This window comes from Eschrichtius robustus, chromosome 12 (genome assembly GCF_028021215.1).
Source record: "Eschrichtius robustus isolate mEscRob2 chromosome 12, mEscRob2.pri, whole genome shotgun sequence".
Lineage (NCBI taxonomy): Eukaryota > Metazoa > Chordata > Mammalia > Artiodactyla > Eschrichtiidae > Eschrichtius > Eschrichtius robustus.
Window position 1 is genome coordinate 68,709,469 of NC_090835.1, and position 17,540 is coordinate 68,727,008.

General features: G+C 38.3%; 1 protein-coding gene and 1 pseudogene across 2 annotated transcripts in view; both read right to left on the reverse strand.

The window, feature by feature from the left end:
* ILRUN (inflammation and lipid regulator with UBA-like and NBR1-like domains) overlaps positions 1–17,540 on the reverse strand; it is a 114,108-nt gene that overhangs the window by 38,157 nt on the left and 58,411 nt on the right. The window lies entirely within an intron of this gene.
* Positions 15,052–15,754, reverse strand: LOC137773263 (lysosomal-associated transmembrane protein 4B-like; annotated as a pseudogene).

Genomic DNA, 17,540 nt, shown 5'->3' on the forward strand with positions numbered 1-17,540 from the left:
CTGTCTTTTTTAAGAAACTCAAACGCTATCTTTGACATAATTATGGACAAAAAGGGTAAAACAGCATTACTGATGGTAATTAGTTATCCTTGGTGAGATCTTTGATAATGTACTACATCAACTCTCCTTTCCCCCTCCTCCTAAAAGAGGATGGGCTTTGTTTCTGGCTTCAGGGAAACTGCTCCCAGTCAACATCATCATCCTAGCTGGACCAATGTGAGAACTAGCAAAACAAAGAAACTAGATACCCCTCCCCCTCAACATTCTCTCCAAAGAGAACTACATTACAGACATCACATTCACTGACAAGTCAGAGTCAGACAGAGACAAAGCAGAACTTCTTAAATGTTTCTTCATTCTCCTTTTATTTTTCTCATTTTTCACTTTCTTCATCTCTTTGGTCGTACCCAATCTTCCTAAGTATCCCTTCCTCTTCATTTCCACTGCAGGCCCTTATTAACAGGCCAAAAATTTTCCTGGCTTGAATCTGGGCACAGAGCTTTGAGGGAATGAATGACTATTCATCCCTAGACTGAAGTAGCAACATCCACACACAGGGAGTCTTGGGACTCACTCATGGCCATTGGGACTTCCCAATCCTACAAAGGGAGCCACCCTCGCCACCCTCTCACAGCAGAGGTACAGTGCTTTGGGCCTTTTAGTCTGGGCCATGACACTCTGCTACTCATCCCTCTTCCAGATGACCTGTGGGTGTAAGTATTCTTCAGAGTACCATCACCTTCAATCTACCTCCCACTCTTTTGCACACAGAACCCTCAACTCATGCCAAACTGCATTAGTCATGCTCAACCAGAGTTTATGCTTATTTACTGCAATCTGGAAATGTGATACCCTGTCACCAATCTGAATCTTTTTAGTTAAAATACTGCATATCTGGGAAAGCCCCTTCAGACACCATTTGACCTAGAAAGTTATTATTTCCTAATGTTTACTATTTTTTATTATTGAAAATAAGTTTTAATAGAGTTCATTATTTTTAAGACTTTATTTTTAGAAGATGTAGGTTCACAGCAAAACTGAGAAGATAATATACTCTCTGCCTCCACATACATAAAATCTCCTTTACTATCAATATCCTACATAAAAGTGGTGTATTTGTTACAACTGATGAATCTACACAGACACATCATTATCACCCAAAGTCCATAGTTTACGTCAGAGTTCACTCTTGTGTTGCACATTCTATGAGTTTTAATAAATGTATAATGACATGTTTCCACCACTATAGTATCACAGAATAGTTTCACTGCCCTAAAAATCCTCTGTGCTCTGCCTATTCATCCCTCCCTCCCCTAGCCCCTGGCAACCACTGTTTCCACAGTTTAGCCTTTTCTAGAATGCTATATAGTTGGAATCATACAGTATGTAGCCTTTTCAGATTGGTTTCTTTCACATAGAAATATGCACTTAAGGGTGTTCTGTATCTTTTCATGAAGTGAAAGCTCATTTCTTTTTTGTGCTGGATAGTATTCCACTGTCTAGATGTACCAAAGTTTATTTATCCATTCACTTACTGAAGGATGTTTTGATTGCTTCCAAGTTTTGGCAATTATGAATATAACTGCTGTAAATATGGTAAGAATATTTTAGTTTTGTAAGAAACTGCCAAACTGCCTAACAAAGTGACTGTACCACTTTGCATTCTCACCAGCAATAAATGAGAGTTTCTGTTGCTCCACATCCTTGTCAGCATTTGGCATTGTCAGTGTTCCAGATTTTAGCCATTCTAACAGGTAGGTAGTGGTAACTTATTTTAATTTGCAACTCTCTAATGACATAATGTTGAACATCTTTTTATATGCTTATTTGCACCTGTATATCTTCTTTGGTGAGATGTCAGTTCAACTCTTTTTTTGCTTGTTTTCTGAGTTGTTTTCTTATTATTGAGTTTTAAGAGCTTTCTGTATATTTTGGATAATAGTTCTTTATCAGATGTGTCTTTTACAAATGTTTTCTCCCAGTCTGTGGCCTGTCTTCTCATTCTCTTGACACTGTCTTTCACAGAGCATAAGCTTTTAATTTTAATGAACTCCAGCTTATCAATTCTTTCTTTAGATCATGCCCCTTTGGTGTTGCATTTAAAAAGTCATTGCCTATAATCAATTCACTCTGCTGCACACCTGAAACACAATATTGTAAATCAACTATACTTCAATTAAAAAAAAAAAGTCATGGGAAATTCCCTGGCAGTCTGATGGTTAGGACTCCATGCTTTCACTGCCGAGGGCTCCGGTTTGATGAGCTGTGAGGCACAACCAAAAAAAGTCATGGCCGTACCCAAGATCATCTAGGTTTTTGCCTATGTTATCTTCTAGGAGTTTTACAGTTTTGCATTTTATGTTTAGATTTATAATCCATTTTGAGTTAATATTTGTGAAGGATGTAAGACCTGTGTGTAGATTCATTTTTTTACATGTAGATGTCTACTTGATCCGGCAGCATTTGTTGAAAAGAGTATCTTTTCTCCAGTGTACTGTCTTTGCTTCTTTGTCAAAGATCAGTTGACTATACTGGTGTCAGTCCATTTCTGGGCTCTCTCTTCTGTTCCAATTATCTATTTGTTTATTCTTTCACCATTACAACAATATCTTGGTTACTTTATAGGAAGTCTTGAAGTCAGAGAGTGTCCATTCTCCAACTTTGTTCTTCTCCATTGTTGAATTGGCTACTCTGGGTCTTTTGCCTTTCTGTATATAATTTAGAATCAGTTTGTTGATTTCCACACAATAACTTGCTGGGATTTTGATTGGGACTGTGTTCAATCTGCATGTCAAGCTGGGAAGAACTAATACCTTGAAAATACTGAGTCTTCCTATCCATGAACATGAAATATCTCTTCACTTACTTAGTTCTTCTCAGATTCTTTTCATCAGAATTTTGTTGTTTTCCTCATATAGATCTTGTTCACACTTGGATAGCTCTACACTTAAGTACTTTATTTTGGGGGGATAAAAACATAAATGGTAATGTGTTTTTAATTTCAAATTCAACGTGTTCATGCTGGTTTATAGGAAAGCGTTTAATTTTTGTAAATCAATCTTGTATCCTGCAACCTTGTTATAGTTGCTTATTAGTTCCAGGATTTTTTTTGTTGTTGATTCTTTCAAATTTTGCCATCTGCAAAAAAAAAGACGGTTTTATTTCCTCCTTCCCAACCTGAATATTTTTTAATCCCTTTAATTGTCTTATTGCACTAGCTAGGACACCCAGTACGATGTTGAAAAGCAGTGGATTTTCCTTTGCCTCACTTCTGATGAGCAGAAAACTTCTAATTTCTCATCATTAAGTATGATATTAGCTGAAGATTTTTTGTAAATAGTCTTTATCAAGTAGAGAGAGATCCCCTCCTTTCTTCCTAGTTCCCTGAGAGTTTAATTACAAATAGGTGTTGGATTTTAACAAATGGTTTTTCTGTATCTATTGATATGAACATGTGACTTTTCTTCTTCTTTTTTTTTTTTTTTTGAAAAAGGGCTGGGGCCCAAATCGTTCCTGAGCCCTTTATTTTTTTTTAAATTATGTATTTATTTATTTATTTATTTATGGCTGTGTTGGGTCTTCGTTTCTGTGCGAGGCCTTTCTCTAGTTGCGGCAAGCGGAGGCCACTCTTCATCGCGGTGCACGGGCCTCTCACTATTGCGGCCTCTCTTGTTGCGGAGCACAGGCTCCAGAGGCACAGGCTCAGGGATTGTGGCTCACAGGCCCAGCTGCTCCGCGGCATGTGGGACCTTCCCAGACTAGGGCTCGAATCCGTGTCCCCTGCATTGGCAGGCAGACTCTCAACCACTGCGCCACCAGGGAAGCCCCTGACTTTTCTTCTTAGCCCGTTGATATAATGGGTTATATTAATTGACTTTTGAATGTTGAACCAGCCTTGCATGTCTGGGAAAAATTTCATTTGGTCATAGCGTATGTTATTCTTCTTACACATTGTTGGATTTGATTTGCTAATATTTTGTTGATGATTTTTGCATCTATGTTCATGAGAGATAATGGTCTATGATTTTCTTTCCTTGTACTGTCTGTCTGGTTTTGGCATTAGGGTAATGCTGGCCTCATAGAATGAGTCAGAAAGTATTCTTTCTGCTTCACTCTTCTGGAAGAGATTCCAGAGTAGTGGTAAAATTTCTTTCTTAAATGTCCGGTAGAATTCACCAGTGAACTCATCTGAGCCTGGCACTTTCTGTTTTGTAAGGTTATTAATTGTTGGTTCAATTTCTTTAATAGATATGGCCTATACAGATTATTTCTTCTTGGGTGAGCTCTGGCAGAGTGCACCTTTCAAGAAATTGGTCCATTACACCTAAGTTATCAAATTTATGGGCATTACATCTGTTTGTTACCAACATGACTTGCTCATAATATTCCTTTATTATCCATTGAATGTGCATGGGATCTGTAGTGATGTTCTCTCTTTCATTTCTGATTTTAGTAATTTGTATCTTCTCCTTTTTTTTCTTAGCCTGGCCAGAGGTTACTGACTTAGATCAATCTTTTCAAAACACCAGTTTTAGGTTTTATTGATTTTCTCTATTGATTTTCTATTTGCAATTTCACTGCCTTCTGCTCTAATCTATATTTTTCTTCTGATTTAATTTGCTCTTATTTTTCTAGTTTCCTAAAGTGGAAGCTTAGATTATAGATTTTAGGTTTTTCTTTTTTTCTAACATATGTATTCAATGCTATAAATTCCCCTCTGAGCGCTGCTTTAGCTGCATTTCACAATTCTGATAGGTGTTATTCTCATTTTCATTTAGTTCGAAGTATTTTTAGATTTCTCTTGAGATTTCTTCTTTGATTCATATGTTATTCAGAAGTGTGGGGATTTTTCCACTATCTTTCTGTTGTTGCTTTCTAGTTTAACTCCATTGTGGTGTGAGAGGATACACTGTATAACTTCTATTCTTTTAAGTTTGTTAAGGTGTTTTATAGCCCAGAATCTGGTTTACCTTGGTGAAAAGTTTCATGTGAGCTTCAGAAGAATGTCTATTCTGCTGCTGTTGGATGAAGTAGTCTGCAGATGTCAATTATATCCAGCATAATGATGGTGTTGTTGAGCTCAACTATGTCCTTATGGTTTTCTGCCTGCTGGGTCTGTCCATTTCTGATAACGAAGTGTTGAAGTCTCCAACTAAAATAGTGGAGACTTCGTCTATTTCTCCTTTCAGTTCTATCAGTTTTGCCTCACAGAGTTTGATATCCTGTTGTTAGGCACATATACATTAAGAATTCTTATGTCTTCCTGGAGTACTAACCCCTTTACCATTATATACTATCCCTCTTTATCCCTGATAATTTTCTTTGGTCTGAAGTCTGCTCTGACTGAATATAGCTACTTCTGCTTTCTTTGGATTAGTGTTAGCACAGTACATCTTTCTCCATCCCTTTATTCTTAATGTATATGTACATTTATATTAGAATTTTCTTGAAAACAACGTAGAGTTGGGTCTTGTTTTGTGATCCATTCTGACAATCTCTTTCATTTGTACATTTAGACTACTGAGGTTTAAAAGTGGTTATTGATATAGCGGGATTAGTATCTACCATATTTGTTACTGTTTTCTATTTGTTGCTCTTGTTCTTTGTTCTGATTTTTCTCTTCTACTCTTTTTCTGCCTTTTAGGTTTTAATTGAACATTTTACATGATTCCATTTTCTCTCCTTTCTTAGCATAACAATTAGTTTTTTTTCTTTTAATGAGGTTGTCAGTTTGCAATGTACATTTACAACTAATCCAAGTGAAATCACAAATGACACTACCCACTTCATGGATAGTGCAGGTATCATATAATAGCAAAATACTCCTAATCTCTCCCTCCTGTCCCTTGTATCACTGCTGTCATTCATTTCACTTATTCATATACACACACACACACACACACACACATATATGTATATATATGTATGTATACACACACAGATACACACACATATAATTGAACACAAGCATACATAATTGATTACACTGTTGCTGTTATTAGTTTGAACAAATTGTTATATTAGATCAATTAAGAATAAGAAAAATAGGGACTTCCCTGGTGGTCCAGTGGTTAAGACACTCCCAGTGCAGGGGGCCTGGGTTACATCCCTGGTCAGGAAACTAGATCCTGCATGATGCAACTAAAGATCCCACATGATGCAATGAAAATCTTGCAGGCGGCAATGAAGATCCCATGTGCCACAACTAAGACCCAGCGCAGCCATATTAAATAAATAAATAAATAAACAAATAAATAAACAAATAAATAAATAACATATTTTTAAACAAGAATAAGAAACTTTTAAAAGGATAAGACTTTTAATCCTACCTTCACTTACTCATTCTCCAATGTGTTTTCTTTCTTTGTATAGATCTGAGTTTGTGACCTACAGTTTTCCTTCTCTCTGAAGAACTCTCACATTTCGTGCAAGGGAAGACTACTGGCAACAAATTCCCTTAATTTTGGTTTGTCTGAGAAATTATTTCTCCTCAATTTTTGAAGGATAACTTTGCAAAGTACCAAATCCTAGGCTGGGAGATTTTTTTTTTCCCTCAGTATTTTAAATATTTCACTTCACTCTCTGCTTCCTTACATGATTGCTGAGGAGAAGTCATATATAACTTTTATTTTTGTTTCTCTATCAGTAAACCGTTTCTCTCCTCTGGCTTCTTTCAAGATTTTTTCTTTATCGTCGATTTTCTGCATTACGAATATGATTCACCTATGTGTAGTTTTTGGGGCATTTATTTTCCTTGGTGTTCTCTTAGCTTCCTAGGTCTGTGGTTTGGTGTCTGATGTTAATTTAGGAAAATTTTCAGTCATTATTACTTTAAATATTTCTTCTGTTCCTTTCTTTCTTCTCCTTCTAGTATTCCAATTATGCATATGTTACATCTTTTGTAGTTGTCCCACAGTTCTTGGGTAGTCTTTTCCATTTCTTTTCCCAGTCTTTTTTCTCTTTGCTTTTTAGTTTTGAAAGTTTCTACTGACATATCCTCAAGCTCAGAAATTCTTTTCTCAGCTGGGTCCAGTCTACCAATGAGCCCATCAAAGGCATTCTTCAATTCTATTACAGTTTTTGATCTCTGCCTTTTTTGTTTTGTTTTGTTTTCTTAGAATTTCTACCTTTCTGCTTACATTATCCATCTGTTCTTGCATGTTGTCTACTTTTTCCATTAAAATCTTTAGCATATTAACCACAGATTTTAAAAATCCCTGGTCTGATAATTCTAACACTCCTGTCATGTCCGACTCTGGTTCTGATGCTTGTTCAGTCTGACTCTGGTTCTGATGCTTGTTCAGTCTCTTCAAACTGTGTTTTTCGTCTTTTCCTTTTCTGTTGAAAGGTGTACATGAATATACTGTGTAAAAGGAACTGCAGAAAAGAGCCTTTTAGGTGTAGGGGGAGGGGAAGCATTCTGCAGTCCTATGATTAGGCCTCAGTCTTTTGGTGAGCTTGTGCCCCTGGACTATGAACTTCATCAGTGCTTCTCAGTTTTCTTCCCCATTTATGGGACAGGATGGCTAAGGGGACTGGAGCTGGGCATTTCCCTTCCTCTAGGTCAGTTAGGCTCTGATAAACCCACAGCAGGTAAGGCTCTGGTAAAATAATTTCTCCTGAGGGCAGGCCTTAAGAAAAACACAATATTCTGGGTAATTTCAAAACAGTTACTTTCCCCCTTCCCTGCCAGAAGAATTAGGGGATTTTTTTCCTCCAATATTCACTGGGAAAACCTGGTAGAGATTCTTGAGGTAAAACTCATGAAAGTGTGGGGACACTCCTAGAGTCTTCATCTCTCAGGCTTCTCCACACTGAGCCTCCAGCAATTTGTCAATTACAGTTCTGCTGTTTCTACCCCAGTACTGGTTCCCACAGGTTTCCACTGGTGGTTTCTGCTCTGGTAAATTTTAATTCTCTGCATAATTTTCAGTGCACATTAAGCTGCATATTCTTCTGCCTTGGGTATTCCACATGTTTAACACCTTTCTCGTTTTATGACCTGGAATCTTTGACTCCATCCTGAAGATGCCACCAGGTCAAGAGATCACTGAAATATCTGACATGGAAAAACCTTAAGGAATCTTTACTAAGAGAGTTCTTACAAGACAAGTTAACAGTTGAGGAAGGATTACCACATAAGGTTTCACAATATAGTCGTATCTTTTAATAGCAAGAAGAAGGGGCTGCCCTGGTGGCGCAGTGGTTGAGAATCCACATGCCAATTCAGGGGACGTGGGTTCGAGCCCTGGTCCGGGAAGATCCCACATGCCATGGAGCAACTAAGCCTGTGTGCCACAAATACTGAGCCTGCGTTCTAGAGCCCACAAGCCACAACTACTGAACCCAGGTGCCACAACTACTGATGCCCACGCACCTAGAGCCCATGTTCCGCAACAAGAGAAGCCACCGCAATAAGAAGCCACGCACCACAACAAATAGTAGTCCCTGCTCACCGCAACTAGAGAAAGCCCGTGTGCAGCAATGAAGACCCAATGCAGCCAAAAATAAATAAATTTATATATAAAAAGAAAAGAAACAAGAAGAAGAAGAAGCAGTAGCAGCTGCAGCATCTAACACCTATTCATTGCTTACCATGCCAGGTGCTGTTCTAAAAGCTTTTACATGCATTAACTCCTCAAATTCCCTCAAAACCCTATGAGGTGAGTACTGTTTTCCTTATTTTATAGGTGAAGAAACTGAGTCATTGAAAGATAAAATAATTTCCCAAAGGTCACACTGCTACTGCATTGTTGAACTAGAAGTCAAACCCAGATGGTATGACTTCAAGGTTCATAGTGTTACTCTACTGTCCTTCTTTAATAAAGAAGAATATTTAAGAATTTAACTGTAAGTGAGCCAAGTAAATTATGGTTTGTTCATTCTTAGTAAGCAGCCCAGATTCTGTTTTTGAGATGGCTGTCTAATATATTTTATTTTTTGATCACTATTTATATACCTTGCCCCAACACAGCAGAAAGAATTATCAATCCATAGAGACAAAAAGTACATTCGTGGTCACCAGGAGCTCTATGAATGAGGAGTGACCGCTTAATGGGTATGGAGTTTCCTTTTGGGGTAATAAAAATGTGTTGGAACTAAACAGATGATGACTGCACAATTCTGTGAATGCACTAAATGCCAATGAATTGTACGCTTTAAGTGGTTAACTTGTTATGTGAATTTTATCTCAACTGAAAAAGAAAGAACAATCTACAACATTTTGGTTAATAGTAGGGGGAAGGTTCTAAAATATTAGCGAGTAGGAAAAAAGTAGGTTACACAATTATATGTAGCACAATACCAAATTTGAAAAACAAAATTTTTTATGCTTTTAATATTTGGATACATACACTAACAGTGTCTATATCTGTATTTCAGAATAAATGTTTTTCCTTTATATTTTCTGTATCTTCTAGGTCATATATTTCTTTTATTATGAGGACAAATACATTTTTTAAAGAATTTAATCACAAATAAGTTTAGTGATGTAATTGATTTTAAAGTCCTCAAATAATAAAATAGTTGAACTAAATTCAAATGTATCAATACCTATAGTAAATGTGAATAGTCTCAACACACCAATTAGAAGAGATTGTCAGAAAGGAAAAAAAAATAGCCTAGCTATATGCTGTCTATAAGAAACTCCAAATATAATAATATAGGTAGGCTGAAAGTAAAAGGCTAGGAAAAGATACAGCATGCAAACACTAATCAAAGAAAAACAGAGTGGCTATATTAATATCAGACTTCAGAATGAAGAAAATTACCAGCGACAATGAGGGACATTACACAATAATAAATGGGTCACGCACCTTGAAGACATAATCTTAAATGTGTATGCACTTAACGACAAAGCTTCAAAATACATGAACCCAAAACTGACAGAACTGAAAGGAGAAACAGACAAGTCCAAAACTGAAGTTGGAGACTTCAACACTCTTTTCTCAGTAATAGATAGAACTAGTTGATCCCCCCAATAAAAATCTATAAAGATATAGAGAAATTGAACAACAGCATCAACCAACTACATCTAACTGACATTTATACAACACTCCACCCAACAATAGCAAAATACACATCCTTTCGAGGTACACATGAAATACTCACCAAGATAGACAATATTTCTTGGGTGTATCTCCTGGGTCATAAACACCTTAACAAATTTAAAAGAATTGAAATCATGCAAAGTATGCTCTCTTAACATAATAGAATTAAACTAGAAATGATCAAACAAGATAACAGAAAAATTACCAAACATTTGGAAACTTAACTACATACTTCAATATAATCCATGGGTCAAACAGGAAGTCTCAAGGGAAATTAGGAAATAATTTGAACTGAATGAAAATGAAAATACAGTATTTCAAAATTTATGGTAGGCAGCTAAAAGCAGCACTCTGAGGGAAATTTACAGTTGTTATAGACTAAACATTTGTATCCTCCCACCAACAAATTTTTATTTTGAAACTTAATCCCCAATGTGAGTGTATTTAGAAGTTGGGCCTCTGAGAGGTGATTAGGTCCTGAGGGTAGAGCCCTCATGAATGGCATTAGCATCCTTATTAAAAAACATCCCAGAAAGGATACAGCAAGAAGGCCACCTTATGAAGTAGGAGACTAGCCCTCAACAGACACTGAATCTGCCAGCATTTCTATTTTAGACTTCCCAGCCTCCAGAAATGTAAGAAATACATTTCTGTTGTTTACAAGCCACCCAGTCTATAGTAGTTTATTACGGCAGCCCAAACAGACTAAGAGAATAATACTAAATACCTACATTATAAAAGAAAGGTCTCAAATCAATGACCCCAAGCTTCCATCTTAAGACACTAGAAAAAGAAAAAAATAAACTCAAGTCAAGCAGAAGGAGGGAAATAATAAAAGTAAGAGCAGAAATCCAGGGACTTCCCTGGTGGCGCAGTGGTTAAGAATCCGCCTGCCAATTCAGCGACACAGGTTCAAGCCCTGGTCTAGGAAGATCCCACATGCCGCAGAGCAACTAAGCCTGTGCGCCACAACTATTGAGCCTGTGCTCTAGAGCCCGTGCTCTGCAACAAGAGAAGCCACCACAATGAGAAGCCCGCGCACCGCAACAAAGAGTAGCCCCGCTCACTGCAACTAGAGAAAGCCCGCGCACAGCAATGAAGACCCAACGCAGCCAACAACAACAAAAAAAAGTAAAAAGAGCAGAAATCTATGTAACTGAAAACAGAGAAACAGAGGAAAATCAATGAAACCAATGAAACCAAAAGCTGGTTTCCTTAAAATTAAGAAATCTATCAAGATTATTAAAGAAAAAAAGAGAGGAGACACAAAATATCAAGAATAAGAGAGGGTTATCACTACAGACACAGAAAGCATTAGAATGATAATAAAGGATAGTACAAACAATTCTACACACATAAATTCAATGATTTAGTGAAAAGGACCAACTCCTTGAAATTACGCAAAGTCACCCAAGATGAAAGATAACCTGAACAGATCTATAACTATAAAAATAAACTGAAGGGCTTCCCTAGTGGCGCAGTGGTGAAGAATCCGCCTGCCAATGCAGGGGACATGGGTTCGAGCCCTGGTCCAGGAAGATCCCACATGCCGCAGAGCAACTAAGCCCGTGCACCACAACTACTGAGCCTGGGCTCTTGAGCCCACAAGCCACAACTACTGAGCCCGTGCACCGAGAGCCCGTGCTTCGCAACAAGAGAAGCTACCACAATGAGACGCCCACGTACCGCAACGAAGAGTAGCCCCCACTCGCCGCAACTAGAGAAAGCTCACGTGCAGCAACGAAGACCCAACGCAGCCAAAAATAATTAAAAAAAAAAAAAAAAGAACCCTCCAGGCCCAGAAGGTTTCACTAGCAAATTCTTTAGAAGAAGATGGCCACCAATTCTACACAATTTGTTATAGAAAACAAAAAAAGTTGGTACAACATACCAGAGTTTATAGAGCTGCAGGCCACTAGCCACATGTAGCTACCGAGTGCTTGAAATGGAACTACAGCCACACGTTGAAATGATACTATTTGGGCTATACCAAGTTAAATAAAATGTATTATTAAATGCTCTCTAAAGTCTTAGTAAGACTTAGGTCAGATAAGGTCTGCTTTCCTATTCACTTCTGATTTCTAAATACAAAAGACAATTGTAAAACTAAAAAAGGAAAAAATGACTTTGAAATGGCTACTAAGCCAAAGCCTGACCCACTGTAGAATTCAATTACTTTTAAGACCATCTAAAAACAAAGTACAAGCAAAACTCTTAGAAATCATAAGAGGAAACTGGAAGCACACTGATCACTACCAAGTAAAATCCAGAGGCTCAAAGCATTCCTACCTGGAGCCAAATGTCTGACATTGACATTCTCTATGTAAAGAAAGGAAACCATAAGCTCTTTAAATTTAAAAGGAGAAAAATTAAGAGGGTTTTTTAAAAAGGGATTTTTTTTTTCAAGATAAAGATTACAGAATGAACTAATTTCTAAGTGATAAATATCTTTGCCATTCCAAGGAAAAACTCATTAGAGCACTGTGTGGCTAATGTCAAAGCATCATTACAGGAAGAGAATGGAGTTTGCTTTTCAGTAAAAAGATACCCTCTTCAAAGATTCCTACAGTTAACTGCAAGACTAATACGAGGTTTTTAAAAATAAAATAACAGCTACATTTCGAGCAATAATTAAGGAATATAAACTGCATCATAAAAATTAAGATATCAGATAAAGCTTAAAAGCCCTATACTTCAATTACTTTAGACACTAATCACCATTCTGTTAAGAAAAATAACCACATATTTTTCAGTAGTTATATAGCCCCCACACCCACAGTTTTGCTTTCTGTGGTTTCAGTTACCCAAGGCCAACCTCAATCTGAAAATACTAAATGGAAAATTCCAGAAATACACAATTCGTAAGTTTTAAGCTGCACACCATTCTAAGTGGCATGATGAAATCTCATGCCTTCCCGCTCCATCCCACCAAGAACCCCCAACCATTGACATCATCTGCTCCTGACATCCAACCATCCACACTGTCATGGCTTGATGATCCAGGATCACCCAAAGCAAATGATCCTCCTTGTAGGTATTTTATCATCTCACATCATCACAAGAAGGGTGAATACAAACAATAAAATATTTTGAGAGAGAGAGACAGAAGGCGAGAGGGAGGGAGACAGACCACATTCACATAACTCTTATTACAGCATATTGTTATAACTGTTCTATTTTATTATTAGTTATTGTTAATCTCTTATTGTGCCTAATTTATAAATTAAACTTTATCATAGGTATGTATGTACAGGAAAAACCACAGTATATATGGGGTTCAGCACTATCCGTGGTTTCAGGCATCCACTGGGGGTCTTGGAATGTTCCCCCAAGGACAAGGGGGGGACTACTGTAATGATAAATTAGATATTCACCATGATTTGAATAGGAAGCAATTATGCTTGCTTCCTGATTTATAAGAGACATGCTGTGGTCTGATTCAGTGGCAAGGGTACACAACGGCACTTATTAAAAATTCCCATCACATAACAATTCAGTAAAACTTTAAGAATTACTCATCTGAAACAATTTCAGCATATATGTAAACATTTTTGTGACGGGGAAATGGACATATCTCCTCCATTGTAAGTCTTACTTTTCACCTCATTTTTAATATTTCTGAAATCAAAATGTATCATATGATCAAATATGTTCATTTAATATGATAATGCTCTTCCCTTCTCCTCACAAGAAAAGTAGTCATTAAACCAATGATGCATATTAAAATTACTGTCACATAAGAATCAAAGAAGCGCAGGAAGTTTTATGTGTTTATGTTTTACTATGATAGGGATATACTCTCTACGTAATGAAACACTTTTTAACTAGATTCTATCTAAGCTATAGCCCTTACCAATGCATACACACAAAAAAGTTAAGAATTATATATATATACATTTTTCTTGGATGTGGGCAAATCTCACTTTAATTCCAAATGGCTTCATTTACAGCACATTCAATAATGAACAAACAGGAGAGGTGTGACTTTTGAACATATGAATATATAAAAGTCCCTTGAAATTCAGGTAGTCAAGATAAGGGCATTTCACAAGGAAAGCACCCCCGCCACCTCCCATTTTTCTGAAGACTGTTTTACACTCATTTTAAAAGACGATGAGACATACTCAGAAGTTCAAAGTAGTAGGATGTGCCTTGCAGGGAGAGAAGAAAACCTTTTTTCAGATTGTTGGATAAATACATATCAGCAATTCCACTTGACAAAGGCTGATGGATGTCCTCCCTGAGTCAGGCTAGGGCAGAACACTTAGTGAAAGGGGGGCTCTGAGCAGGGATGGGAAACTGGGAGAAAGGGAGAACCTGATACCACACAGTACCAACCAGTTCCCCTCTAACACGCCATGCCGTGACCCGAGACATGGGTGTACAAGAGCAGCCACCGGGGTGGCGACTGACTGCCCTCACTGCCAAGAATCGACAAAGGGTTTCAATTTGGCCCATGGACAAAATCCTTGACCAGCAAACTCAAATTATCACTGAATTTAAATCATAAAGGATCTAAGGAAATTCTTGTTTTACGTATATGTATATATGGACTCCTTACACGATTAACATTCCTCTTCTAAGGTTTGTTCTATAAACTGGAATGGCCTAAGCATCATATAATTTTGATTTTATTTTACGTGTTCAAAAGAGAAAGGAGGGAACGGAGAGAAAAGTGTCATAAATTCTTCAACTCGGGGGCTCAGCATGTACAACAGCCTCCTCGGACAAAAGGTTCATCCGCATTGTTGGGTAGTTTCAATGCTGAGCGAAGACTAGGGGAGCCCATCGCACCCCCCCACAGAAAGAAGTCTACAGTTACTCTATCATGGTGCTCTAGCTAAAGCATAGGTTTCAAACTACAGAGAGTTTCAACTTAACATCTAAAATTTTAAACTGTAGCATTTCAGCAACAAATAAGCTCAGAAGCTCATCTCAGAAGTAAAATTAAAGACCTATTGCCCTGATGTATGAAAGTCAAGCTGTCACTCTCAACTACACCCTACTTCCAGGCTTCGGCAGACACATAAGGTGGTGGTGGCTCCTTGGCGGCGCCATTCACAGTGGCATCATCGTATGGGGGTGCATAGCACCGTAGTGTCATTGCTGGTAACAGAGGCCAGGACATCGGAGGATTTCCTGCCACTGATGAATCGGTAGCAGTTCCAAACACAGCTAATCAAGTAACCCTTAAAAGTAAAGATAATGCTGATAAACAGAATAATAATAAAGACCAAACAAGGTAGGATTCACTGACATGATATCATCTTTGTAAGGAAAATCAGGAGGCAACTGTCGTATGTATTCCTGGATGGAGTTTGGATAAACAAGCACAGTGACTGCAACCAAGCTGTTCAGGGCAAAATCAAAGATCTGGTAACAGAAGAATGGGATGATCCAGGCCGCATGTTGCTTGTATGCTCCATAAGTAGCCACTGCACAGATCAGGGTCATGAGAAGAGAAATTGCAATAGCAATGCACATGCTGGCATCATCCATGAACTCAAAGTCACCTCCGAGTTCAAAACTTGAACAGTGATAAGTGAAAAGTGATCTGGATCAGCCAGGGCGCTCAACAGAAGCAGCAGTACCACGGCATTGATGATCAGGTACCAGACGCCAAGCAGGATGGTGCCGGTGCAGACATGGCAGCACAGGCAGCAGCTGTTAGAGTAGAACCGCGTCCAGGGGGCCACCATCTTCATCACTCAGGCCGCCGGCGGAGCAGCGTGAGCGCGCGCCCAAGTTTGCGGGAGCTTCAGCCACATTGGTCCGGGCCCAACGCATGGCTGCTGCCGGCTCCTCAGTCACTCCTGCTCGCGCTCCTAGCCCCGCTCGCTGCCCGCTAGCCCTTGCTCCACGCCTCCCCAGAGAGCTCCGAGCAGCTGCCTCCAAGAATTATATTTTTTTAAAAAGCAATTATGCCGGGCCTTCCCTGGTGGCACAGTGGTTAAAAATCCACCTGCTAATGCAGGGGACAAGGCTTTGAGCCCTGGTCCGGGAAGATCCCACATGCCGCAGAGCAACTAAGCCCGTGCGCCACAACTACTGAGCCTGCGTGACACAACTACTGAAGCCCACGTGCCTAGAGCCTGTGCTCCGCAACAAGGGAAGCCACTGCAATGAGAAGCCCACCCACCACAAGGAAAAGTAGCCCCCGCTCACCACAACGAGGGAAAGCCCGCATGCAACAACAAAGAGCCAACGCAGCCATAAATAAATTAATTAATTAAATAAATTTTTTTAAAAAAAGCAATTATGCCTAAGTATTTATTTTTTAAATGGTCAGTGGTTTTACAACTATTTATTTTCTTTCTAACAATAAGTATATGGATATTAATAAAGAATTAAATTTGGTTAAAAATTTTTAAGCAACTGTCGATCCTGAAAATCAGAATCCTTGGAACCTAACATTCCAGATCAAAGACATTTCCATTATCAAAATGGCTCTGGCTACCATAAGAAAAAAGATGCTGCTTTGAAATTATATTTTTGCACTTCTACCAAACCCTTAAATATATATTTGGTCTACTGAGAAATAATACAACTAATTATAAAGGAAACAGGGTTAGCACGAACAGTTCACATTAAAACTACTCACATTACAATTTCCAAGTAGTTAAAACATCTGACGCTTCATACCTAGACATGCAAATATTTTATTTACTACACTTTAAAGATCTATCACTGTTTCACCTGATCTCTTGATTTCCATGCTTCACAGAGGTTCAGGACCCACATGACTGCATTTTAGAGATTAATCTGAACAGTAGAGCCACTTCACACTGCCTGTAACTCCTGAGGAACTACCTGGACACGACCACCAAACAAATGACCACTTGGTGTCAGTACAACCAGCTGGCTTGTACAAACCTGCAGGCTTCCTTCTCTGAAGCCAAAATAGCCCATCGCCTTTTAAACATAATGTACACCTTATAATGTAAAGATATTTAAGGATTTTGGATCTCATTTACATATTGAAATGTCCCTTCTAAAAACACTTCCCATACATTTCCCTTTGGCTAGCATTTCTTTTATCAAAAAATAAATCTTATCTTCAAGGGGTACTCCTATTTCTGGTACTGGAGGGATCTAGAGATCAGAACTGAAACAGAGAGCATCTTTTTTTCTTTTTTTAAAGAGATAAAGAATATTTTTTAATTTCTTTTTTTACACAGCAGGTTCTTATTAGTTATCCATTTTATACATATCAGTGTATACATATCAATCCCAATCACCCAATTCATCACACCCCCACCCGCACCCCCCCGGCCGCTTTCCCCGCTTGGTGTCCATACGTTTGTTCTCTACATCTGTGTCTCAATTTCTGCCCGGCAAACCGGTTCATCTGTACCATTTTTCTAGGTTCCACATAAATGCGTTAATATACGATATTTGTTTTTCTCTTTCTGACTTACTTCACTCTGTATGACAGTCTCTAGATCTATCCACGTCTCAACAAATGACCCAATTTTGTTCCTTTTTATGGCT